Here is a 23,382-nt window from a genome sequence, read left to right on the forward strand (position 1 = left end):
TGGAAACTAAAGACTCCATGAAATATCAAGAATAATTCAAGCAAAATCAGGAGAAAAAAAATAGAAGAAAATTTAAAATATATCATTAGAAAAACAAGCAACCTGGAAAATAGCACCAGAAGAGATAATTTCAGAATTATTGAACAACCTAAAAGCCATGATCAGAGAGAATGAGAGAGGGAGAGGGAGAGAGAGAGAGACAGAGAGAGAGAGAGAGAGAGAGAGAGAGAGAGAGAGAGAGAGAGAGAGCGAGAGAGAGAGAGAGAGAGAGAGAGAGAGAGAGAGAGAGAGAGAGAGAGAGAGAGAGAGAGAGAGAGAGAGAGAGAGAGAGAGAGAGAGAGAGAGAGAGAGAGAGAGAGAGAGAGAGACAGAGACAGAGAGAGAGAGGGAGGGAGAGAGAGACAGAGAGAGAAATCTTGTGAATAATTTGAGCCTTCTTTAAATGATATAATGATATTTATCTAAAACCAAGAGCAAGGATAATCTGTACTGGGGAGAAACTTGAAGCCTTCCTAATATGATCAAGAATGAAATAAGAATGTCCCTCATCATTACTATTTTTCAATATTACACTAGAAATGTTAGCTATAAATATAAAACAAGAAAAAAAAATAAATGGAAGGACTTAGAATAGGCAATAAGAAGCAAAAGTATTACTCTTTGCAGATGATATGATGGTGTAATTTAAAAACTCTAGAGAATCAATTAAAAAACTGGATTAAATAATTAACTTCCACAAATTTGCACTGTAGGAAATGAATAAATATAAATCATCAGCATGCTACCAAACAAAACCCAACAGCAAGAAAAAGGTAAATTACATTTAAAATACCTATATACAATATAAAATACTTGGGAATCTGCCTGCCAAAAAAAAATCCAGAAATCAGGTAAACAAAATAAACAATTTTCCCTCCAATAAAAACAGATCAAAACAATTTGAAAATTGATAATAACTCATTGGCATGCCAAGTCAATATAATAAAAAATGATGCTTCTCTATAAATTAATTTAGTTGCACACAACTCATACTATTGAATAATTAGTTTGTACAGCTAGAAAAATAATTAGTAGTGAAATTTATCTTGAAGAAAAAAAGGTCAAGAATATCAAGGGAATCAAAGAAAACAAAAGCTTCAGGACCCCGTGGCCTATCAGTTCCTGATTTAAAACTATATTACAAAATGGTAACCTTCAAAACAATCTTATACTGGCTAAAAATAGATTAGTGGATCAATACAATAGATTAAGTAGATAATACAAGATAGAAAATGGCCTTAGCAATCTATTCGTTGATAAAATCAATTATTCAAGCATTTGTAGAAAAAAAAATCAACATTTTCAAAACGTATTGAGAAAATGAAAAAGCAGTTTTGCAGAAACTAGTGATTGATGAAAATACCACACTGTGTACCAAGATAAAGTCCAAATGGGTACAAGATTTGGGCATAAATGGTGATATTATAAACAAATTAGGGAAACATGGAAAATGTTCCTGTCTGTTCTATGAATAAAAGAGGCGTTTATAAACATCCAAGAGAGAAATAATTATGTGGATTAAAATAGATATTTTTATTAGATTATATTAAAATGCTTTTTCACAAAAAAAACCTAATGCAACCAAAATTAAAGGAGAAACAGGAAACTGGGGGAGGGGAAAAACAAGTTTCTGTGATTAATGGCTTGTATCTCAAGAAATATAAAGAACTGCTTCAAATTTATTAAACTAAGATTAATTTCACTATTGATAAAAGGTCAAAGGATATGATAATTCAGTCTGCAGAAAAAAATCAAAGCTATTAATAGTCACATGAAATACTCTGAACCACTACTGATTAGATAAATATAAATTAAAAATGTGAGATACTACCTAATACATTTTAGCTTGGTTAACATGGCAGAACAAGAAAATGACAAAGTAGATGTGGGAAAATTGGAACACTAATTCGTTGTTGGTGAAATTTTTGAGTAATCTAACCATTCTGGAGAAGAAAGAATTGAAACTAAAATCAAAGGCCTATAAGACCTTGCTACGCCTTGAAATAGTAATAAAACTACTAAGTTTTTGTTCCAAAGACATCAAAGAAAAAATAATAAATTATCACACAAAAATGGCTACAGATGCTCCTTTTGTGGTATCAATTTATTATAAATCAAGTTCATGTTTATCAATTGGAGAATGGCAGAGGAACTTGTATTTAATTGTCATGGGATACTGTTACTAATGAACAGAATATTTTCAGGAAAAAAATGGGAAGATATAAAAAATGAAGCAATTTATATTTAAAAGAACTAGGAGATAATTGTATATATAACAACAATATTGTAATGCTAATCATCCCTAAAAACTTACCTAAAATCAAGACAATGATGACAAATAATGCAAAATAACAGAGTAAAAAATACTTTTTAAAATTTACTTTTATTATTTTTTTTCATAACATGACTAATAAAGAAATACATTTTAATGACTTCATACACACACTCAATAGCATTTTTTTGCCTTCTTAAAGAGGAGGGAGGGCCAGGAATGAAAGGGAGAATTTGGAATTTATGTTTTTTTTCCAATTTATTTCTTTTAGATTTCAACATTTATTTCCTCAAGATTTTGAGATGCAAGTTTTTCTCCCTATCTTTCTGCTACACCCCACACTAAAATAGGAAACCTACTGAATATCCCTTCCCCCAATCTGTTCTCTCTTATATCCTCCATACCCCACCCCCCACCTTTCTAGTGGGGCAAGAGGGATTTCTATACCCCAGTGCATATATATCATATTTCCCAATTGTATGTAAAAAGGACAATTTTTTTAAACACATGCTTCTTAAAACTGTGTGGCAGACATTTTTTTCCCTTCTTCCCTCCTCAACCACCCCCACTGGGAAGATAAGCAATTCAATATAGGTTGTACATGTGTTGTTATGGAAAACATTGCCATAGTTGTTATATTGTAAAGGAGTAACCCTATTTCCCTCCATCCTATCCTGCCCCCCAAATATTCTATTTTCTCCTTTCATGCTGTCCTTTTTCAAAAGTGTTTCCTTCTAACTGCCCTCTTACCTAATCTGCCCTCCCTTCTGTCATCCCCCCTTAGCCATATTGGAACACTAGCTCACTAAATACCCAATTGAGTATGTATGTTATTCCCTACTTAAGGCAAATTCAAAGAGTGTATGGTGGTCCCATTACCTTTCACTTTCCTGAACCTCCCCTCTATTGTAACAGTTTTATCTTGCCTCTTTCATATGAAATAATTTACCCTAATTGTTCCCCCCTTTCTTCTCTCAATAAATTTCTCTTTCACCACTTAATTTTATTTTTTAAATATCATCCATTCATATTCAACTCATCCTGTGCTGTATACATGTATACATGTTCATACATATGCACACACTCACATATATATTTAGATACATATATATGTATACATAAATATTCTCTTCAACCATCATCACAGTGACAAAAGTCTTTATGACTTACAATTTTCATTTTTTCCATGTAGGAATGGAAATAGTTTAAATTTAATAAATTCCTTATTATTTCTTTCCCTGTTTACCACCACATGCTTCTTTTACTTCTTATATTTGAAAGTCAAATTTTCTATTCAGCTCTGATTGTTTTCATCAGAGATGCTTGAAAATCCTCTATTTCATTGAATAAACATATTTTTCCCTGAAACATTATGCTCAGTTTTGCTGGATAGGTGATTCTTGGTTTTTGTCCTCTGGAAAATCATATTCCAAGCCTTTTAATCCCCTTTTGTAGAAGCTGCTGGGTCTTGTGTTACCCAGATTGTGTTTCCAAAATGCTCAAATTGTTTCTTTCTGACTGCTTGCAGTATTTTCTCCTTGACCTGGCAACTCTGGAAATTGGCTATAATATTCCTAGGAATTTTCTTTTGGGGATCTTTTTGAGAGGCAATCAGTGAATTAGTTCAATTTCTATTTTGCCCTCTGGTTCTTGAAAATCAGGGCAATTTTCCTCGATAATTTCTTGAAGGATGGTGTCTAGGTTCTTTCTTTCATCATGGCTTTCAGGTAGTCCAAAAATTTTTAGATAAGAACTCCTGGATCTATTTTTCGGCTCAATGGTTTTTCCAATGAGATATTTCATATTGTCTTGTATTTTTTTCATTTGTTTGGATCTGTTTTATAGTATCTTGATTTCTCAAAAAGTCGTTAGCTTCCATTTGCTCCAGTCTAAATTTGAAGCAATTATTCTCTTCAGTGAGTTTTTGAAATTCCATTTCCATGTGGAAAATTTGGCTTTTTAATGCACTCTTCTCCTCATTGGATTTTTGGGCCTCTTTTGCCATTTGAGTTAGTCGATTTTTTAGGTGTTATTTTCTTCAGTATTTTTGGAGTCTCCTTTAGCAGGAGGTTGACTTGCTTTTCATGATTTTCTTGCATTATTCTCATTTATCTTCCCAATTTTTCCTCTACTTCTCTTATTTGATTTTTAAAATCCTTGTTGAGCTCCTCCATGGCCTGTAAGCAGTTCATATTTTTATTCGAAGCTTGTGATGCAGAACTTCTAATTTCATTGTTTTCCTCCCATTCCATGCTGTGGTCATTTTTTTTTTCTCAAAAAAGGAATCTATGGTCTGCTTGTGCTTCCTATCCTTTTTCATCTTGCCAGTCAATTACTTGACTTTTGAGCTCTTTGCCAGAGTAGATCTCTGCTTCCAGAATGGAAAGATATTTTTCTCAAACTAATTGTGTTTTTGCAGCTGCTGGAGCTATGAGGAGGCTGTCCTGTGTACAGCCTCCACAAGCTCTGGCAAACTGGCCACACAACCCAGGACCACCAAATAAGACAATGATCCAAATACAAGCAGTAAAACAAGAGCAATTACCCTCTGAATGGTTGCTTGGTACCCCTACAATCTACAGATAAGGAGCTGTGGAGGCAGCCATGTAACTCCAGGCCTCTGGGGGCAGAGGCTAGACCACAGTCTTCCTTCTCTAGTTTCCAGCAGAGTTCCCCATTGACCTTTTGCTTTCTGTTTTTTTGCTTATGGTTTGAGAAGTCTGGAAACCATCACAGTTGCTGGTGATTCACTATCCTGAAGTCTGCTCTGGCCCATCTGTGCCACTGGTTGGGGTCAACCTTGGGCCAGAACCTCACATCTCATGTGGGACTGCACTCCACTCCCAGCTTGGTGAGCTAGACACTTCCTGTTGGCCTGTCAGGCTGCCTTCAATGGGAAATTGTTTTCTCTCTGTCACTTTGTCGGTTCTGTAGCTCTAAAATTTGTTTAAAGTCATTTGTTTATATTTACTGGAAGTGATTGGAGGGGGAACTCATGCCATGCTTATGTTTCTACTCTGCCATTTTGGTTCTGTCCCCTAGGAACTCATGTTTTTAAGAGTCTTAAAATGCAAATAAATTAATAAATTAATATTAATTAGAAAATTACAAAATTAGTAGAACCATTATTTAACAAAAAAAAGTAATATATACTCAAATGCACACACACACACACACACAACCTCATACAGACATATGTATTTTTTTTCCTTTCCATAGGACGAAGTGCTGATCTACTGAAAATTTCATTGTATATTTTGTGAGATATATCATACACTGTTTTAGTGAGTGAGCAATTAGAATCTTTACATACTGTATTTTACTGCTGATGTTATCATTGGTTATAGTGGGAAAATTTTGGACATTATCGAAAGTAAAAAGACCAGAATTATCTCTAGTAATTTCACAATTGGATAGGTCAAACTATGTCATCTTCATACAACCTTAATAATTCTTGAATACTTTTAAACAGATTCAATAATTACCATAAATGAGAGAACAAAATTCACTAAAGCATAATATGTTTGAATAAAAAAAATTAAGGAAAGTGATTCACCAATTTCCTTGATGATTGCAGGATGCTGATTTGAGTAACCCAATGAGCATTATTTTCTTTAATAGTAGTTTACAAATATCCTTTCCTTTTCCACATTTTATACTATGGCTCACCTTTTAGTGATATTTTCCTTTCAATTCATGGGGAGTAATATAATAAGAGTAATAAGAAATATAGCTGCAAACATTTTGAAGAAAGAGAGAGAGAGAGAGCAGTGAATTTGTAAAAGTTATAGACATTTTATCTTGTCTTTATCCACGTCTTTACCAGCAGAGTTTATTAACTGATATATCTTTGTGATTGATATATAAATCTCTGACAACATTTTCAATTCGTCTATTATATAGCCAGTTCACGAAACAACAGTGAATTTTAAATGTTTTTATTATCCAGTGACATTTTTGAAGTAAAATAAGTGCTTTTGCTAATAAATGCCCCAAAATTTTAGCATCACTTTACTATAATCAAGGATAAAATGGGACCAAAAAGGTAGAAGGAATGGGGAAAAGGACTGATTTTCATTAGATTAAGTTCAGATGAGAGTCAGAAATATTAAGTTTTTTTAATGTGTTACAGTAATAGAAAGGCCATAAATGGGAAATGAAAAATGTTCATAAGGCCATGCCCAAAGGTTCTGAATTGTATGAAACCAAAATACACTAAAAGCAGCAGAAAGCCAAGTGGGTAAATAAAGGAGTACAAAATTATATCAATAGCTGTAGTATGAAATATGTATAGAGGAGAGTAGAAGGGATTAAGGAATGTCACCTTAGGTAAATATTAAAATCACAGATTCATATACCTGGGAGGACATTTTAGAGGTTATCTAATACATCTCCTTGCCTTTGGGCAAGCTCCCTGGAAAGAGAAGAAAATTTATCTTATTTTTAACATCATCTAAATTTCACAACCTCAGAGAGTGAAATATGGACTTTCATGTCCTTATACAAGAAAAGATGTTGTAGACTAGTTTGAATAGTAGCTATGGGACAAAGACATAAATAAACTAGATATTATAGGTATTTCTATACATATGAAATGACCCCATGCCTCATTCTTCACAGAGTGCGAAATCAGGAAAAAGCAAATGAAAAATAAAAGAATGGAATTGAATTTGACTTTGGTTAAGACTACTCTATGTTGGCATATTTTGGAGTCATGGTTTATATAGAAAAAAAATAAACAGATACATTAAAAAGCCATCTATTCGGATGATTGATTTGTAACAGTACCAAAAAGATTATTACTTATATGAGAAATAAGTAGAGGCATCTGATACCTCGGACACCATATGCCTTTCACCCTGGTGCTATGATAGACATACACCCTTTCAGAATTTGTCTATTATGCATATCTACTGACAGGACCTATCAAGTGAAAAATGTGTTGGGCCAAGCTTTAGAAAAGAGGAGTAAAAGAAAAGGGCTGAATTTCTCTCAGGAAATTGCAAAGCTTCCTTAATGCTGGATATCTACTCCCAGTACACAAAATTCATTTTCTGGTTGCCATTTTTAAAAACACCAAGGACATAACTGTGAGGCATTAAGTACAAGTACCTGGAAAAAAATGAAAATTATTATGACAAAAAATCCAGTGATGATGGGTGTGAGTATGCTGCAAAACATTACCAATTAGAAACTTAAAATAGCCAGACAGCATAAGGAAAAGGCTTGATAGAATGAAAAAAAAAAGTATTGGTCATGTAGAGAGGGCAAAGTATAATAGATAGAAAGTAGTCTGATTGTTGGTACCCTTGCAATGTAAGGAGAACTTGGAGAAAATTTCACGTATATAATGTAAACATCCTATTGAGAATGGAGAAAAGAACATTAACAAAATGGGAAGACATCTATAGATTTTTTTTTATCATATTTATTATTGGAACTCCCTCCATCTAAGCATATTGATTCTCACTCAAAAATTTCTACTTTCCAGAAAGGTGACTAGAGTAATGTAAGCTTGATTGGAACTTTTTCAGAGTCACATAGCAAGAAGATATTAAAGTGAGAACTTGAATCTAGGACTTTTTGGCTTGGAGATCTGTTTGTAATTACATTTTTCTTTCCCATGAGATAAAGGTACAAAGAGATAAAATTAAATATCCTTTTGAGTGTATGAAAATTTGAAAATTTAGAAAGAGAAAAAATATTCCCTTTGCCTTTTGCTTTAAAATACTTTGATATGTAGAAATGGGATATCCTTCAGAGTGTGGCAGGAAAGGGCTGTATCTGAATCATTCCATTTGTATGTCTTCCATAAATAAATGCAGTGCATCTGACATAGTAGCTACAACCAGATCACTGTTGAGTAAAGGAATGGATGAGTGAATAGAAAAGAACCAAGAACCTAGATTTCTGATGACAAAATTATCTTATATATTCTCTTTTGACAAAACAGAAAACACAGACATGAGTATTGCCTCGCCTATCACTGAGAATGTTAATGCACTGACTTGACTCTCAGCAATTCTCAGCAAGTGTCCAGAAGCCAACTTCCAAAAATGTGTGGAAAAACTTTTTTCAAAGAAGGTTAAAAAAATAACACAATAACACAACTTTACTGCGGGCATGAATTTCCCTGTAGCAAAATGTGTGTGAAATAAGAAACAAAAAAGAAAAAGTACAATCTACTCAGAAGTTTTGAAATTGTTTTACTTCCAGCTAGACATCCATATATTTGGTAGGAATTGAGGAATATGATAGATATTTAGTTTCTGTACTTCACTGTCATATGATTATTATGTAAAATTAAGTTACTGACTCCCCAAACATGTAGCAGACACTCCAGTGAGAACAGAAGTTTATCCCTTGGTTGCACATAACTCTGAGAGATGGTGACACATGAAAATAGAGGACAATGATTTTTTTTTTGTTTTTGAATTGATTCGATATTATCACATAGATTTTACTTTGTAAAACCTGCATATATAATATATAATATTATAACATATAAACACAAGATTAAAAATATTGCCATATTCACAATTATAAACACACAAGTTATTTATAGATGTTGTTGTCTGTCATTCTCAAAGAGGACCAAAATGATATCATTATATAAAAGTCAATTTCCAGTGAGTCTGATTGTGACTGATTACACCAATACAGGCTCAGAAAGCTCCACCACAGGTTGGAGACAAAAACTCCATATAAACTTTTGGGGTGAATTCTCTAAACTTGTGCTTGTTGCAATTCTTTTGAGCTACTTCAATTATTCTTTCCTTACACAGAACAGAACCTTCTCTGATGAGAACATGGCATGCTGAGCTGTCCTATACCAGTGTCTCCCATGTCACACAATCATTTCAAAATTTCTTCAGAGAAACATTGAGAGGGTCCATGTATCACTTTTCTCTGGCCACAATATGAGTGCTTACATTGTATGAGTTTCCCATAATATAGTCTTTTAGGCATGCATATGTTTGGCATTCAAAGTACCCAACCCATCAAAGTTGTATTCTCTGCAGGAGAGATTGAATGTTTGGCAGTTTAGTTTGAGAAAAAGACTTCAGTGTCTGGTATCTTATCCTGCCATTGTGACCATAAAAATCTTCCTAAAACAATTCAAATTCAAGTGATTCATTTTCCTGCATGTCCACAGGGTACTGTTCAGTTTTCACAAGCATACAACAATGCGGTCAGCACAATGACTATGTAGACCTTCAGTTTTATAGTCAGTTTAATACCAATTCTCTGCCACACTTTCTTTCAGGTCTTCCCAAATGCTGAACTTGCTCTGATAATGGATGCCTCTACCTCATTATTAATGTGTACATGCCTGGGAAATAAACTGCCAAGGTTTATTATTCATAGAATTTAAAACTTTTGCATTTGCTGTGACCAATGGTTCCATGTATGGATGGTGTGACAGTGGTTGATGACCCACTTGTGTTTTCCTAGTGTTGATTGTTAAGTCAGAATCAGCACAAGAAGGAAAAAAATGATCCATATTTTCATGTATATCTGCTTCAAAGCCTTCATTCAGTGCAAAAATCATCAAACAAAAAATCATTCACCACCTCTTCTTCCCCTTTGATATTGGTTTCCAGTCTTTTCTAATTAAAAAATCTACGGACAGTGACTTAGCTGACTTTTATTCTGGGTTTGTCCTCATTGACGGCATTTGACAACATGGCTGAAAACAGCATGATAAAAAAATCATGGAAGAAAACACACAGCCTTGTTTTACTCCATTTTTGACTGTGAAAGTATAAGAGCATTGTCCATCATCCAAAACCCTGGCAAGTATGCCATCATGAAATTGAAGAGAAATACTGATCTACTCTGGCAACCAATTTTGATATAATTTTCTATAAATCCTTTTGACTGACAATATCAAAGTCCTTGGTCATATCTCTAAATATTGTGTGAGGACCTCTGCTCTTGGAATTTCTCCTTGAGTTATTGGGCAACAAATAACATATTGACCATTCCTTTTTCATTTATGAAATCACACAGGTTCTCATGTAGATGACTATCTTCCAAATAAAGGATTAGCCTAAGGAAGACTCTGATAAGAATTTTGCCAGCAATAACTGAGTAGAGCCCCCTACCCTACCCCATGATTGTTATAAGACAATATGTTTCCTTTACCTATATAAAGATGGTGAATGGAGGCATCCTTGAATTCCTAACAGCCTGGAAAATTTCATTCAGCATTTGTATGAGCAATGGACCCTCTACCTTGTAAACTTCAGCTACAATGTTGGCATTCAAAACTTCTTGTTCAGTTGAAAATTAGTCTAGAAAGGAATTGACTTCAACCTGAGGTAAATGCTTGATGGCTTCATCATTGATTGGTGATGGTCTTTTGAGAGCACTTTGGAAGTGCTCAGCTCATTTCCCCAGGATCATGTCCTTATCACTAATCAGTGTGGTTTTTATCAGCTCTGAGTAGTTGAGATGCACCGTATGTCTTTGGTCCATAAATAGCCTTCAGAATTTTTTTTGAAAAAGTGCTTTCCATTATTACTATCAGCATAAAACTGAATTTTATCTGCCTTCTTAATGAGCAAAGAATCCTGTATCTCTGGAAGATTCAGTCGTACTTTACTTTTGATGGAGTTAAATGTTGCCTTCTTAGAGATGGATATATTATTCTAATGCTAAACTGTGTGGAGTTCTTCATCTAGTAGCTTCTGAATTACCCCATCATTTTCATGAAACATATCTCGATGTTGTGAGTCTTCTGACCCAGATGACAAAATGCAGTGCTATGCACCAAATCTCAGAAAACTAACCAATCTTTTTCTGCTCCACTGTTACCAAGTATGTGTTGGCTCAACTTTCCCTCCAAGTTAGAAACCAACCGTTCCTACTCAGAGAAGTGCTCTAATCTGTAGACATTAAATCATCTGCTGATTGTTTTGCTCTGGAGCCACCACTTATATTGAATGACACTATTTAGCTTGGACAGGAAGTCCAGTACTCACATATTATAACAAACAAACAAGAATAAGGATAAAATAGGAGGCCACAATGAAAGGAGGACTGGATTTGACATTTGATGATGTGTTATTAAATCTGGGGTTTAATACATTTGAATTAGAACTGGATTTGCACTCAGAGGACATGCATTCAAATCCAAACTCTACTACTCCATCTATGACTTTGGGCAAGTTAAAAGTATGCTATATATATATTTTTTTTTCTTTTTCATAAAATGAAGAAATTAGGAAAGAATCCAATCTCAACTGGGCCCTTGCTACTACTTGATAATACTCCTTTCTTACTTTATTGACTACTTTTAACATTCTTGATAGCAGCTGTTCCAATTTTTTTTTCCTTTTCCTCTCCTATCCACATCCCAAGTCCTTCACTCTAGTGTTTTCCTCCTTCCTTCCTTCCTTCCTTCCTTCCTTCCTTCCTTCCTTCCTTTCTTCCTTCCTTCCTTCCTTCCTTCCTTCCTTCCTTCCTTCCTTCCTTCCTTCCTTCCTTCCTTCCTTCCTTCCTTCCTTCCTTCCTTTTTTCCTTTCCAGCCTAATCCTTCAGTAGAGTATAAATTTTATTAAGTCTTATAGAGTCTAAATGAGGAGATACTAAGTATGCAGAGTGCAAAGAAACAGAGGGGAGGATGGGATCATTTCAAGGAAACCTTAGTAGACTCTGGATTTAGTTTGTTCTGTTCACTACAACCTCCCCCCCTCACCCCAGTGCTTGATTGCTCACTAGACAGGGGAAGGGTGATTTGTCTTTGTCTTATAAATAAAAATCCTCCTTTTACCCTAACATCTATTTCTATATCCTGTCTTATTGCAAGGTGGCTTTTGACAGAGATGATAATCATGTTATGTATGTACACCACCACCTCCCAAGGATAATTGCAAATTTTCTAAGCAACCATCAAAGCCTTACTTTAACTCAAAGAAGAGACTTTTCAGTGGTGGAATTTCAACCAAAAGAGATTGGGATAAAGTGCTGAAGGAAGATTTCTGTTCATGAGGAAGAATTAGGAAGGATAAGAGAAAGGATATATCTTGGATCAATGAATTAAGCCCCTAAAATGTAATCAATGAAACAACTCCTATTTAAAAGGAGTAAGGTAGATCTTACTTCAGAGAAGGAAGGAATCAAATCTATCAGTTGGACTTTGTGCCTGATTATGGCAACATTAGAGAAGCAACAGCAGAATCAAAGTCTAGAAGGGAAAAGTTTTCCTCCAAATGATGATACCTAGGGCAGAGTCAAAAACATAATATTAAGTCACAGCTTCATTAGGACTTCCCTGGACTAGATCAGACAACATGTGAATATATTTTCTATCATCCTGGCCAAAATAGCTTGTCTTATAAGAGTGACTCCATGTGTTCTCACATAAAGAGACTGGGTGTTGGTAAGTAACATGTGAAAGGGTGGCAGGCAGTTTTTTTTTTTTTTGAAGCAATCGGGGTTAAGTAACTTGCTCAAGGTTACACGGCCAGTTATTTCTAGGTGTGGTGCTAAATATCTGAGCCCTGATTTGATCCCCAGGTCATCCCAAAATTGGAGCTGGTGGTCTTAATCACCGAGCCAGGCAGTTTTATCTGAGCACCCTTTAATCCCTAAAGTCCAGTTCCAGCCTTAGTTCCAGTTATTTTTGCAGATACTTGAAGATTGGCAATTCTCTCACCATTGGCTATAGTCATCTCTGCATAGGGGAACATTCAGGATTAGTTTCTTTTACCAACTGGAGTCCACTGGTTGCATCCAGGGTCTTAGACTTTGGAGCATTTATTAAGACATGTCCTGTTTAATCTCTCCCTAAATGTTGGATTTTACTTTTGAATACAAATATGTTGAGATCTCTTCTACTATTAAAACAAAAAAACTTTTTGTAAAAGTTTTCATCCTGTTCAATAACTCTCTGATTCCTTTTTTACACTTCTATTACTATATTGTGAAAAGAATTACTATTGATTCAAAAATGGCCAAACACTTTTTCAAGTCATTATCATAGTTATCATACTTCACTATGTTTTGGGTGATGATCATCCATCCAGTCCGTTTTTTTGGGGATAGATATAACTTCCCAGATGGCTAGCAACTAAAATATAAGGTCATATATTTCAGCAGAAAAGTGACTAGAGGTTGCAATGACAGCATCCTTCTCTAACTCCTCTCAGTCCTCACTACCAACCCCCTACTCACTAGGATTTTACAACTTAATAGATAAGAGCGAACTAACTTGTATCTTTGCTTAGCTATGGGTCAGGAGAGTTGAACTGGGATGGGCGTGACATTTAAAATGAGATGAAAGAGAGGAAAAGACACTCTCAGTTCATTTTGTGAAACAACATTTTGTAAAATTGAAAAGCTAGAATTCCCAGTTTGAGAAGCAGAGGTTTACTCTAGCTATAGAGAAAACAGAACAAAGTATTTTGCCATGCTCTTCAATTCTCCTTTAAGCTCACTTCTCTGAGTTAGTATAATGTTAATAGAATAGGAAGATCTTCCCTGCACACTTATAGGCCTAACACATGTAGCTTGTGATCACATTGAACCTGAGTCACATGGAGGCTGTGTCACATGAAGCCCAGTATGGGAGGAGATTAGATAAGGAGGAGAGGGAAAGAGAGCAGGAGTACACAGCTAGCCAGAGCAGAGAGAGAGAAACAAGCTGATAGTGGGCATAGGGAAGAATTTGTTTAGGGGAACTTGTTTATGTGGGAAGGCCTTAGAGAAAGAAGGCTTACCATGTGGGCACTCTCTGGACTAGTGATAAATCTGTTTTCATTAAATCTTATTTCATGGTATACTAATGGTGGCCCAAATAAGTATTTTGGTTCTGCCTTGAGGAAGACAGTTTATTATATTTTGCGAATATACCTTGTAAATACGCATGCATATTCATAATGACTTCTATGGGTATCACACTGGCATTACAGTTGGTCATTTACTTGAATATATTTTTCAACACTTTCTTCTAAAGATCATAGATCCTGTAACTGAAGTTAGGAGGACTAGAGCTTAATTCTAACTTCAAATATATACTTTTTCTGAGAAAGTCATTTAATATCTGCTGGCTCCACTTCTACTAATCAGATACACTGACAAATATAGCTATAGTTATAGACATAGACATAGATGTAAAAATATACAGAAGAGACAGACACATATATAAATTAAACATATATAGACTATATTTATATATAGAGAGATTATGTATGAATTATATAGAGATATAGGTATTGATTGTTTCTATTACATGTAAGCATCTATTAAAAATAGATAAATAAGGACTATATAGATAAAATATTAAACAGTTAATATATGTAATTATACACACACATATATATCATCAACATTGTTTGATGATCAAATATGATTGACTTAGCTCTGCTCAGCAAGACAATCATCCAAGACTCATGAACAAAAAAACTCATGATCCACATCCAGAGAAAGAAATGAAGGAGCCTGAATACAAACCAAAACATACTATTTTAACTTTCATTTTTCATGACTTTTTATTCTTTTTTTCTATTTCTTCTTTACAACATAAGTATATTACAAAAAATATTTCGCATGATTACACTTGTATAATATATGAAATTGCTTACTGTATTAGAGAGGAAGGAGGATTAGAATTAGAAGAGGGATAGAATTCGGAACTCCAAATTTTATATAAGTGTGTTTAAATAAATACTGTTATAAAGAAAATGCATATTTTTGGCCATTTCTTTCCCTTCTATTTCCCTGATCATTGCCCTTTAAGATATTCCATTAGTGGCCATCACCTTATGACAGTCCGGCAAAGGATAATGAAAAATATTTGCCAGAGGTAGGAGGTTAACTAGGAGGGAATAGTTTCATCAAGAGAAAAAAAATCATAGAAGAGATTTTCTGGAAATGAGGGTGTTCAACACTGCTGAAAGCTACAGGGAGGTAAAGAATGATAAGTAATAAGGGGAAAAGAACATTATATTTCAAATAGTTTAAACAGAACGTGCCCATTAATTTATTTGTTATAAAGCAATATTTACTTGGAAGTGGATATATTTATCGACACTAAATTGTGATGTATATTGTAAATATCCTTTGGGGGCTGTAAATAATTTCATACTCTTTGACAAAGGAATATCACTTCCAGGGTTATATCGCAAAGAGACCGTAGAAGTGGGAGGAAGGTCCATATGTACAAAAAAATATTTATAGCAGCTCTTTCTGCGGTGGCAAATAATTGGAAATTAAGTGGGTGCCCATCAATTGGGGAATGGCTGAACAAGTTGTGGTATATGCAAGCTATGGAATTCTTTTGTGCTATAAGAAAGGAGGAGCAGATGGATTTCATATTTACCTGGAGAGGCCTATACAAACTGATGATTAATGAGAATAGAAGAACCAGGAGAAGATTGTACACAATTACAGACACAACGTATGTGTGAAGACCAACTTTGATAGACTGGACTCTTCTCAGCAATGCAGTGATATAAGTGAATCCCAAAAGACTCATGATGTACAGAGATGTCTACATCCAGAGAAAGAACTAGAAAGAACTGAGTTTGAATCCAGATGGAAGCAAACTACCTGATCTTTTTCTCTTTCTTTTTTGGCTGTATTTCCTCTTTACCATTTTTCATTCCATCTGATACAATTCGTCTTTAAAACCTGACTAGTGTCTAATGTGAAAGTATTTGCAGTTCCTATACTTGATTGTATGCTGCTGTGGGGGGGATGGGCTGGGGGAGAGGAAAGGGGGCCAGAACTTGAAACTCAAGGTATTGTGGAATTGAATCTTGTAAACTAAAAGTAAAGAAACAAATTAATTTTAAAAAGTAAAAAAAAAAAACAGAAAATATAAAAGTAAATATCCTTTGGTTTCTGTGGAAGTTATGGGACTTTTGTGAGTGTATAGACACATACATATGTAAAATATTATATATTCATACATATCATTTAATATGCTCATAGATAGAGATGTAAGACAAGATAGAGATATAAGATGCCTTTATATTTTTACCTTTTCTTTCTTCATATGAAATGTTTTTTCCTAATTTTCCAAAATCTCTTGATAATATGATTATTATAGAATTAAATCTGTAGATCAATTTGTATATTATAATCATTTAGATATTATTGGCACAATGATGCCAAGGAAAGATCATTGTAATTAGAAGGTAATTGTAATTGTGAATCCAATCATGATTTTATATTTCAGTCCTATAAGGGGGTTGGACTACATATCCTCTTTGTAGTATGTTAAGAATGAGACATTACTTGGAATGTTCATTCTAAATATACTATAAGCATTTACTTACATTTAAAATCCTTTATGTTTAATTTTCTTGAATCCTCCTCATTCATGATTTTCTTCAAATAGAGAATTAAAAAAAATCTATTTGACTTTATTGAAAACACATTACCCCTATGTTGAAGTATGAGTTTTTATTGGATAAAAGCCAATTTATTTTAGGTTTCTTTGTTTGGTTTTGGTGTTATATTATGTTTTAGATATTTTCCTTTCATTTCTCAGTACTTCTATTAAATTGTCTGCAACAATGTCTTAACCATTATTTTTTTGCTCTATAGGTCTATAAGATTTAGTTTTATCACAGATAATATCATCTTGCAGAGTTCAATGCTTGCTTTTTAACCCAATATATTTCATCATTTTACATGTTACTTTTCATCTTTATTAATTTTTGGGTCCTGTGCTTCATAATTTTTCTCGTGAAGACTTTTTCCCCATTTTTCTTATCATTATTGTTGCTATAATTGGTACGCAATAACAACTTCTGCTACTATTACCACTATTCCTACTACTACTGCTGCTACTGCTGCTAATTCTACTACTACTACTATTGCTACTACTATTATTACTGATACTACTACTATTTCTGTTTTGATTCTGAAAAATAGGTCATTCAGCCATCATAAAACATTTCCACCAATTATGAAGGGAAGGAAGGAGGGAGAGAGGTAGAATAGTAAGAAGGAAGAAAGGAAAGGAGGGAGGGAAAGAGGAAGAGAGTTCATTAATCTAAGTAAGGATAAAAGTGAATATTTAATTGAAGAATCACTTCCTTTTAAGCAATTCAGTTTCAAAGCAAAATATTTTAAAATCAGAGGAGAAACTGATATATGTGTGTGTGTGCGTGTGTGTGTGTGTGGGTGTATGGGTGTGTATGTGTGTGTGTGTAGCTATTTTTAGGGGGAATGTAGAGCAATTGGGGTTAAGTGACTTGCCCATGGTCACACAGCTAGCATTTATTTTTTGTTAAATGTCTGAGGCTGGATTTGACCTCAGGTCCTCCTGACTCTAGGGCCAGTGCTCTATGCACTGTGCCACCTAGACACCCCTATATCAACTATTTTTACATATGTCTTGCATATTTATGTATTATTTTTCTTTAAAACAAAATGGTATCTGTAAGGTAGCATAAAAAAATTCTCCTGCATTTCCAAGACAGAAAAAAAAATGTGTGTCTCTTTTGATAAATTTTTCCTAAGTATTAGATAGGTATCAGAACTGAATTGGGAATATGAAACTTTGGTTGTATTTAAATAATTACAGAACACCTAGATGAAAACTTTAAACATGGAGATAAAGGGGGAGGAGTTAAACAGAAAGAACCGAATAGAGAAAGAAAATTTTGAACATTTTACAAATGACAAATAACAGTAAACATTTTCCACCTTCTGCCTGAATACATAAGCATGAATTTTGTAGGAAACCTAACTATTGAAGATGTAATGTCATTATTTAAATCAAAGGTCCTGATTCTTCCCTTTCGCAGATGTATATTACTAATGATTTTATAATATTATATAAAAAATTTTATAAATAATATTTTAATTTGCTTATATTTATTGGCTTAAAATCACCTGACCTTATTCTTTCAAGACTCAAGGAGACGTCAAAAATTAAAAGTGTACTATGATCTTTGCATTGTTAACATCTGCTGCTTGGTTACTATGTTTTATGTGCAGTAATCCCAATAATTTTCCTATAAATTCTTTAAAATTTTTCAATACTAAAAAGAATTATATTTTTGTTGTTTGTTCCTAAGTATATTTGTATACATTTAACAAAATATTATGTTAAGATATCAAAAAACTAAAGTACTAAAATCCCTCCAAGGATGATGATTTTATTTTCACTTACCAACTTGCCTTAAATTTACTGTTTAACCTCAATATAAATATTGCTTAAAAGGACTTCCTTATGCTCTACTGAACTATGTGCAAAAACATGTCTCACTTACAGCTGTTTAGCTTTTTAAGGGACTCTGTCATTTGGAATATTTTAAGTTTTGCACAATGATTTATATCGCATGAGCATGTCATGACTACTTCTTCCTTGACTTTCCTAAATTCAAATGGAATCATCTTCTTTCTTGTTTTTTTTTAATGGAAAGAAATATTTCACATCTTCCATTAGAGCAGTGAACTGCAAATATCTGATATGACTAAAGGGAAAAAGCAATATACACAAAACTAGCAGGAAATCTAGAAATGGAGGTGCAGAATCCCTTCTTTACTCACTCACATTCTTTATGGAAGGCTGGCACCACAGCTGTCCATAATTACATTGTTTTGAAGCTTATTAAGCAATGTATGGATAAAAATGTACTTTCAAAAGTAAAATCAATTGCTTTATATTAATTTAATGTCACAGCAAAATATTTTAAATTCTTATAGAAGATACTATTCTAAAGATAAAATAGAGATTTTTGTATATTCCTTATTCATGAATTTTTATTAAACTATTATTAAGTTTCTTTTCTCTTAACTTTCCAACCAAAATAACACCAGTAAAAATGATCCTCATGCATTCACCAGACAGAAAGGTATAAGGGATTTATGGGATTTGCTTTAAGAGAGTTATGGGATTTGAAGATCTTCCATGCCCCATTGGACTTGCTGCCATAGCAGGAAGGGGTGGAGCTAGAGGAAGCAGAAGCCACGCTAGAGTTCCTGTGGTGACTGGTGGCAGTAAAATATTTGGGCCAAAAGAGACATTGGAAAGCAGTGACCTACAACCCATGTGCTAGAAGAACTTTGAAAAGTACTGGGATAGGTGGAAGTAGTCAATATGCTAAAGTTATGGCAGTACATAAAGACATTAAAATAGAACAAGGAGTACAGTGTCATATATTCACTGATTCATGGGAGGTAGCTAATGGGTTAGCTACATGGATGCCCATGTGGAAAAATTAAAATTGTGAAATTCATGGCAAGCAAGTCTGGTGCAAAGAATTATGGAAAGATATATGGGACATATATGGGACATCACTGATTTGTCAGTTTTTCATGTAGAGGCTCATGTGGCCCTCACAATGCCAGAAACATGAGTACGATGCTCATGCTGATCAACTGGCAAAAATTACTACTGAACCTATTGTCCCTACATTGAAACCAACTGATGATACAGTGTTAGAAAAATGGGTCTACCAAGCAGCAGGCCATTTGGGGGTCCAGGCCACACACAGTTGGGCTCAATATCGAGGTATTAGTATCTCTCATTCCCTGTTAAAACAAATACCAGAAGAATGCCATATATGTGATAGGAACAGGAGTGAACTGTTCCTTTGGTAGTAACTGGAGAGATAGCAAGAGGAAAAGTCCCAGTCCATATCTAGCAAATAAATTATATTGGTCCACTATCACTAGATAAAGAATGCAGATTTATATGTACTTGTGTTGACACCTTTTCAGGTGTACTAGTGGCTTGTTCTTATAAGAAAGCAACCCAGAAAAACACTTGTAAAACTCTAGATCTCATAAGTCTTATATTACGGAACTGCAATGCAGATCCAAAGTGGCAATGGGTCACATTTCAAAGGTAATGAAATGAAGAAGTATTGTATACTAAACAATATAGAATGAATATATCTTATTCCATATTATCCAGAAGCATCTGGGTTAATTGAAAGAATGAATGGATTACTGAAAGAACAGATAAGGAAATTAAGTTCCAATAATTTATATCAACAATAGAAGGATAATTTGTTCATGGCTATATGTAATTTGAATAATAGACCAGTGGGAGTAATTCAACCTCTAGCCAGAATGATGAGCCCAAATCTGCATATTAGAAAACAACAAACACATAAGATCCCAAGTATTGAGTATTAGACCTTGAGGCTAGATATCCTAGCACCTTACCCAGGAACACCTGGTTTGGTGGGGTATAATTTACATTGTTTAGAGGACTTTAGGTTGGACAGAAAAGAAATAAGAAAAATCTCCACTGGGATATGCATAAGAATGCCTAAAAATCACTTTGGAGAGATTTTACCCAAATCAAGATTAGCAGCTCAAAGAATACATGTATTGCCTGGAGTGATAGATTCTAATTGTCAAGGAGAAATTGTTGTGACATTGCATAATTTAGGTGAAGGGACCATACGGATTCATAAAAATGATAGGATAGTTCAAGTGATTATTGTTCCTTGTAAAACAATACAACTTGTAAAAACCAACCCTCCTTCCAAGATAGCTGTCAGAAGAAATGAAGGATTTGATTCTACCGATAGAATAAAATCGGGAGCTAAAGTATTGGTATAACAGAAGCCAGATGATGTTGCAAAGGCTGCAGAGATTATAGCACACAGGAGGGATAATGCTGTAAGTACTGTTTATTCTGGAGAAAATTATTACAAAATTGTACCCTTATCTCATATATTCTATCATGAGTGAGGCTACAATAGTCTAGTTATTGTCTCTTTGCTTCTTCTTTGCTTTTTGTCTGTTTACCTTGCTTGCTATATTTGTTTCTACAGGCTTAGTACCCTCCACTGTAGATGCCTGATAGCTTAAGCTGGTTGTCACCCCCTGTCTGCAATTGTGCTGTGCCACCACTAGACCTGGCATCAAGCACATCAAGGACTGAACTATCAAATGGGACCCCTTGGGACAGGGACAGCTCTATGTCTGATTTCCACAGCAAGTAGCCATGGAAGTAGAGACCTTCACCCCTTACTCCAAGATTTTCGGGCCCTATTTGTTCAGGGTGAGGGGAATTATGGGGAACTTGTGCTCAAGCCCCACCATAAAATAGTGTTTGTGTGTGTGTGTGTGTGTGTGTTTATTTTGTGCTATCCTTGTTTTACTATTGTAAAATTCTGTTGACACCAGTTATTTCTCATGTATTTTTACAAAGGGACATGAAATATCTTCAGGCCAAATGTAAGGGTTATGGGATTCAAAGATCTTCCATGCCCCATTGGACTTGCTGATGTAGCAGGAAGGAGTGGAGCTACAGGAAGTGTAAGCCAAGCTTGAGTTCCTGCAGTGACTGGTGGTGACATCAGCAGCATCAGAAGCAGCAGCAGCTGTAGAGGCTGAGGTGCAGGTGGAGGTGTGAACCCTTTCTTTTGAGCCAGCCAGAATTTCTGCTAAGGACTCCAGCTAAGGATTGCCAGGGACCAGAACTGCAGGGGGCTGGAACTGCTGGGAGCATGCTTCCTGGATGCTGAGCAGTTGCTGTGAGTGGGGAGAGGAGGACCTTTGCCTGAGGTAGCCTGTTCTGTTTTAAAGGCTTGAGATTGTGAGTGTTTACTACATTTACTATGTGTGCCAACTTCATAACTACTGTGATGCTTTTGACTTTCTGGTTTGGGGACTCAGTTATTTGATATTTTAATAAATGTTCTAGCTTTATCCCCCATATAGAGAGCCTGGTAGATTATGTGATTAATAACTACATCAGCATGTTATAATTGCCATAGGCATTGTGAATATTGCATTGTTGATACAAAAGGGAAACAATTTGCCACTTTAAATAAAGTGTTTGTATTAGCTTTAGATGAGTACCAGAACTGAATCGATCATGTAAAACTTTGACTATATTTAAATAATGAGATATCTGGATGAGAAATTTAAAAATCAAAGGACTAAAAAATAAAATTAATTTCTTCCGTGTCTTTTATATCATTATAATATAAAGGACACATGACCAGATAATTGATTGAATTTTTGCTATTTAACCAGGGGTCAGAAAAAGAGTTAGAGATGGATAAGTTTATACAAAAATCATCAGGATAGAGATTATAATTAAATGATGGAAGTGGATGAGATCATCAAGTCAGATAGTATATAGGAGGAAAAGAAGCATGCCTAGTTAGATGGTTTAGTGCATAGAATGCTAGGCATTAATTGCCTGAATTCAGGGAAATTATTCCAACTCTGGTTAATTTTCCTCAAATGTAAAATATAGAACTACCTGACATCCCCTCCCCCCCAAAATTTCTATAAACATCAAATGAGATAATATTTCTAAATTTAGTACAATGTCATGGCTCATAGTAAATACTTAGTACATTAATGTTTTCAGAAGTAGAGTCAAGATGGCAGAAAAAAGCAGGAAATCACCAATGCTCTCCCTCTTTTTTTTCAAACCAACTTTAAATCAAGCCTCAAGACAAATTCTGGAGGGATGGAATCCATGAAATGATGGAATGAAACAATTTTGCAGCCCAAGATAAATTAGAGAGAAGGCTAAAAAAGTCTGTCTCATTTGGTTTAGGAAAACACAGCTCAGAAATCATATTATTTCAATGGACACAAAAAAAGCTTTTGAAAAAATACAGCACTCTTTCTTTTATAAAGGCACAAGAAAGCATAGAAATAAATTGAAATGTCCTTAAAATGATAAATAGTAACTATCTAAAATTATCAGTGAGAACTATCTGTAACAGCGATCAACTAAATGTCTTCCCAATAACTTCAGGGGAATAAAAGGAACACCATCATCATCACTTTTGTTCAATATTGTAATATGCAGCTTAACATTAGAGATAAGAAAAGAAAAAAAAGGTTTGAATGAAGTATAATAGGCAATGAGAAAGCAAAACAGTTTGCTGATGATATGATGCTATACTTAATCCTAAGAATCAACTAAAAAGTACTTTAAATAATCAACAACTTCAGCAAAGTTGGAGAATGTAAAATAAACTCATATAAATCATCAACATTTCTTTATGTTACCAGGAAAGCCCAGGAGCAAGACATAGAAAAAGGAATTTAATTTAAAATAACTGTAGATAAAACAAAATACTTGGGATTCTACCTATTAAAACAAAAAAATATATAAGACC

Source organism: Petaurus breviceps, unplaced genomic scaffold (genome assembly GCF_028583685.1).
Source record: "Petaurus breviceps papuanus isolate PSGF00001 unplaced genomic scaffold, PetGlider_PUasm1.0 126, whole genome shotgun sequence".
Classification (NCBI taxonomy): Eukaryota; Metazoa; Chordata; class Mammalia; order Diprotodontia; family Petauridae; genus Petaurus; species Petaurus breviceps.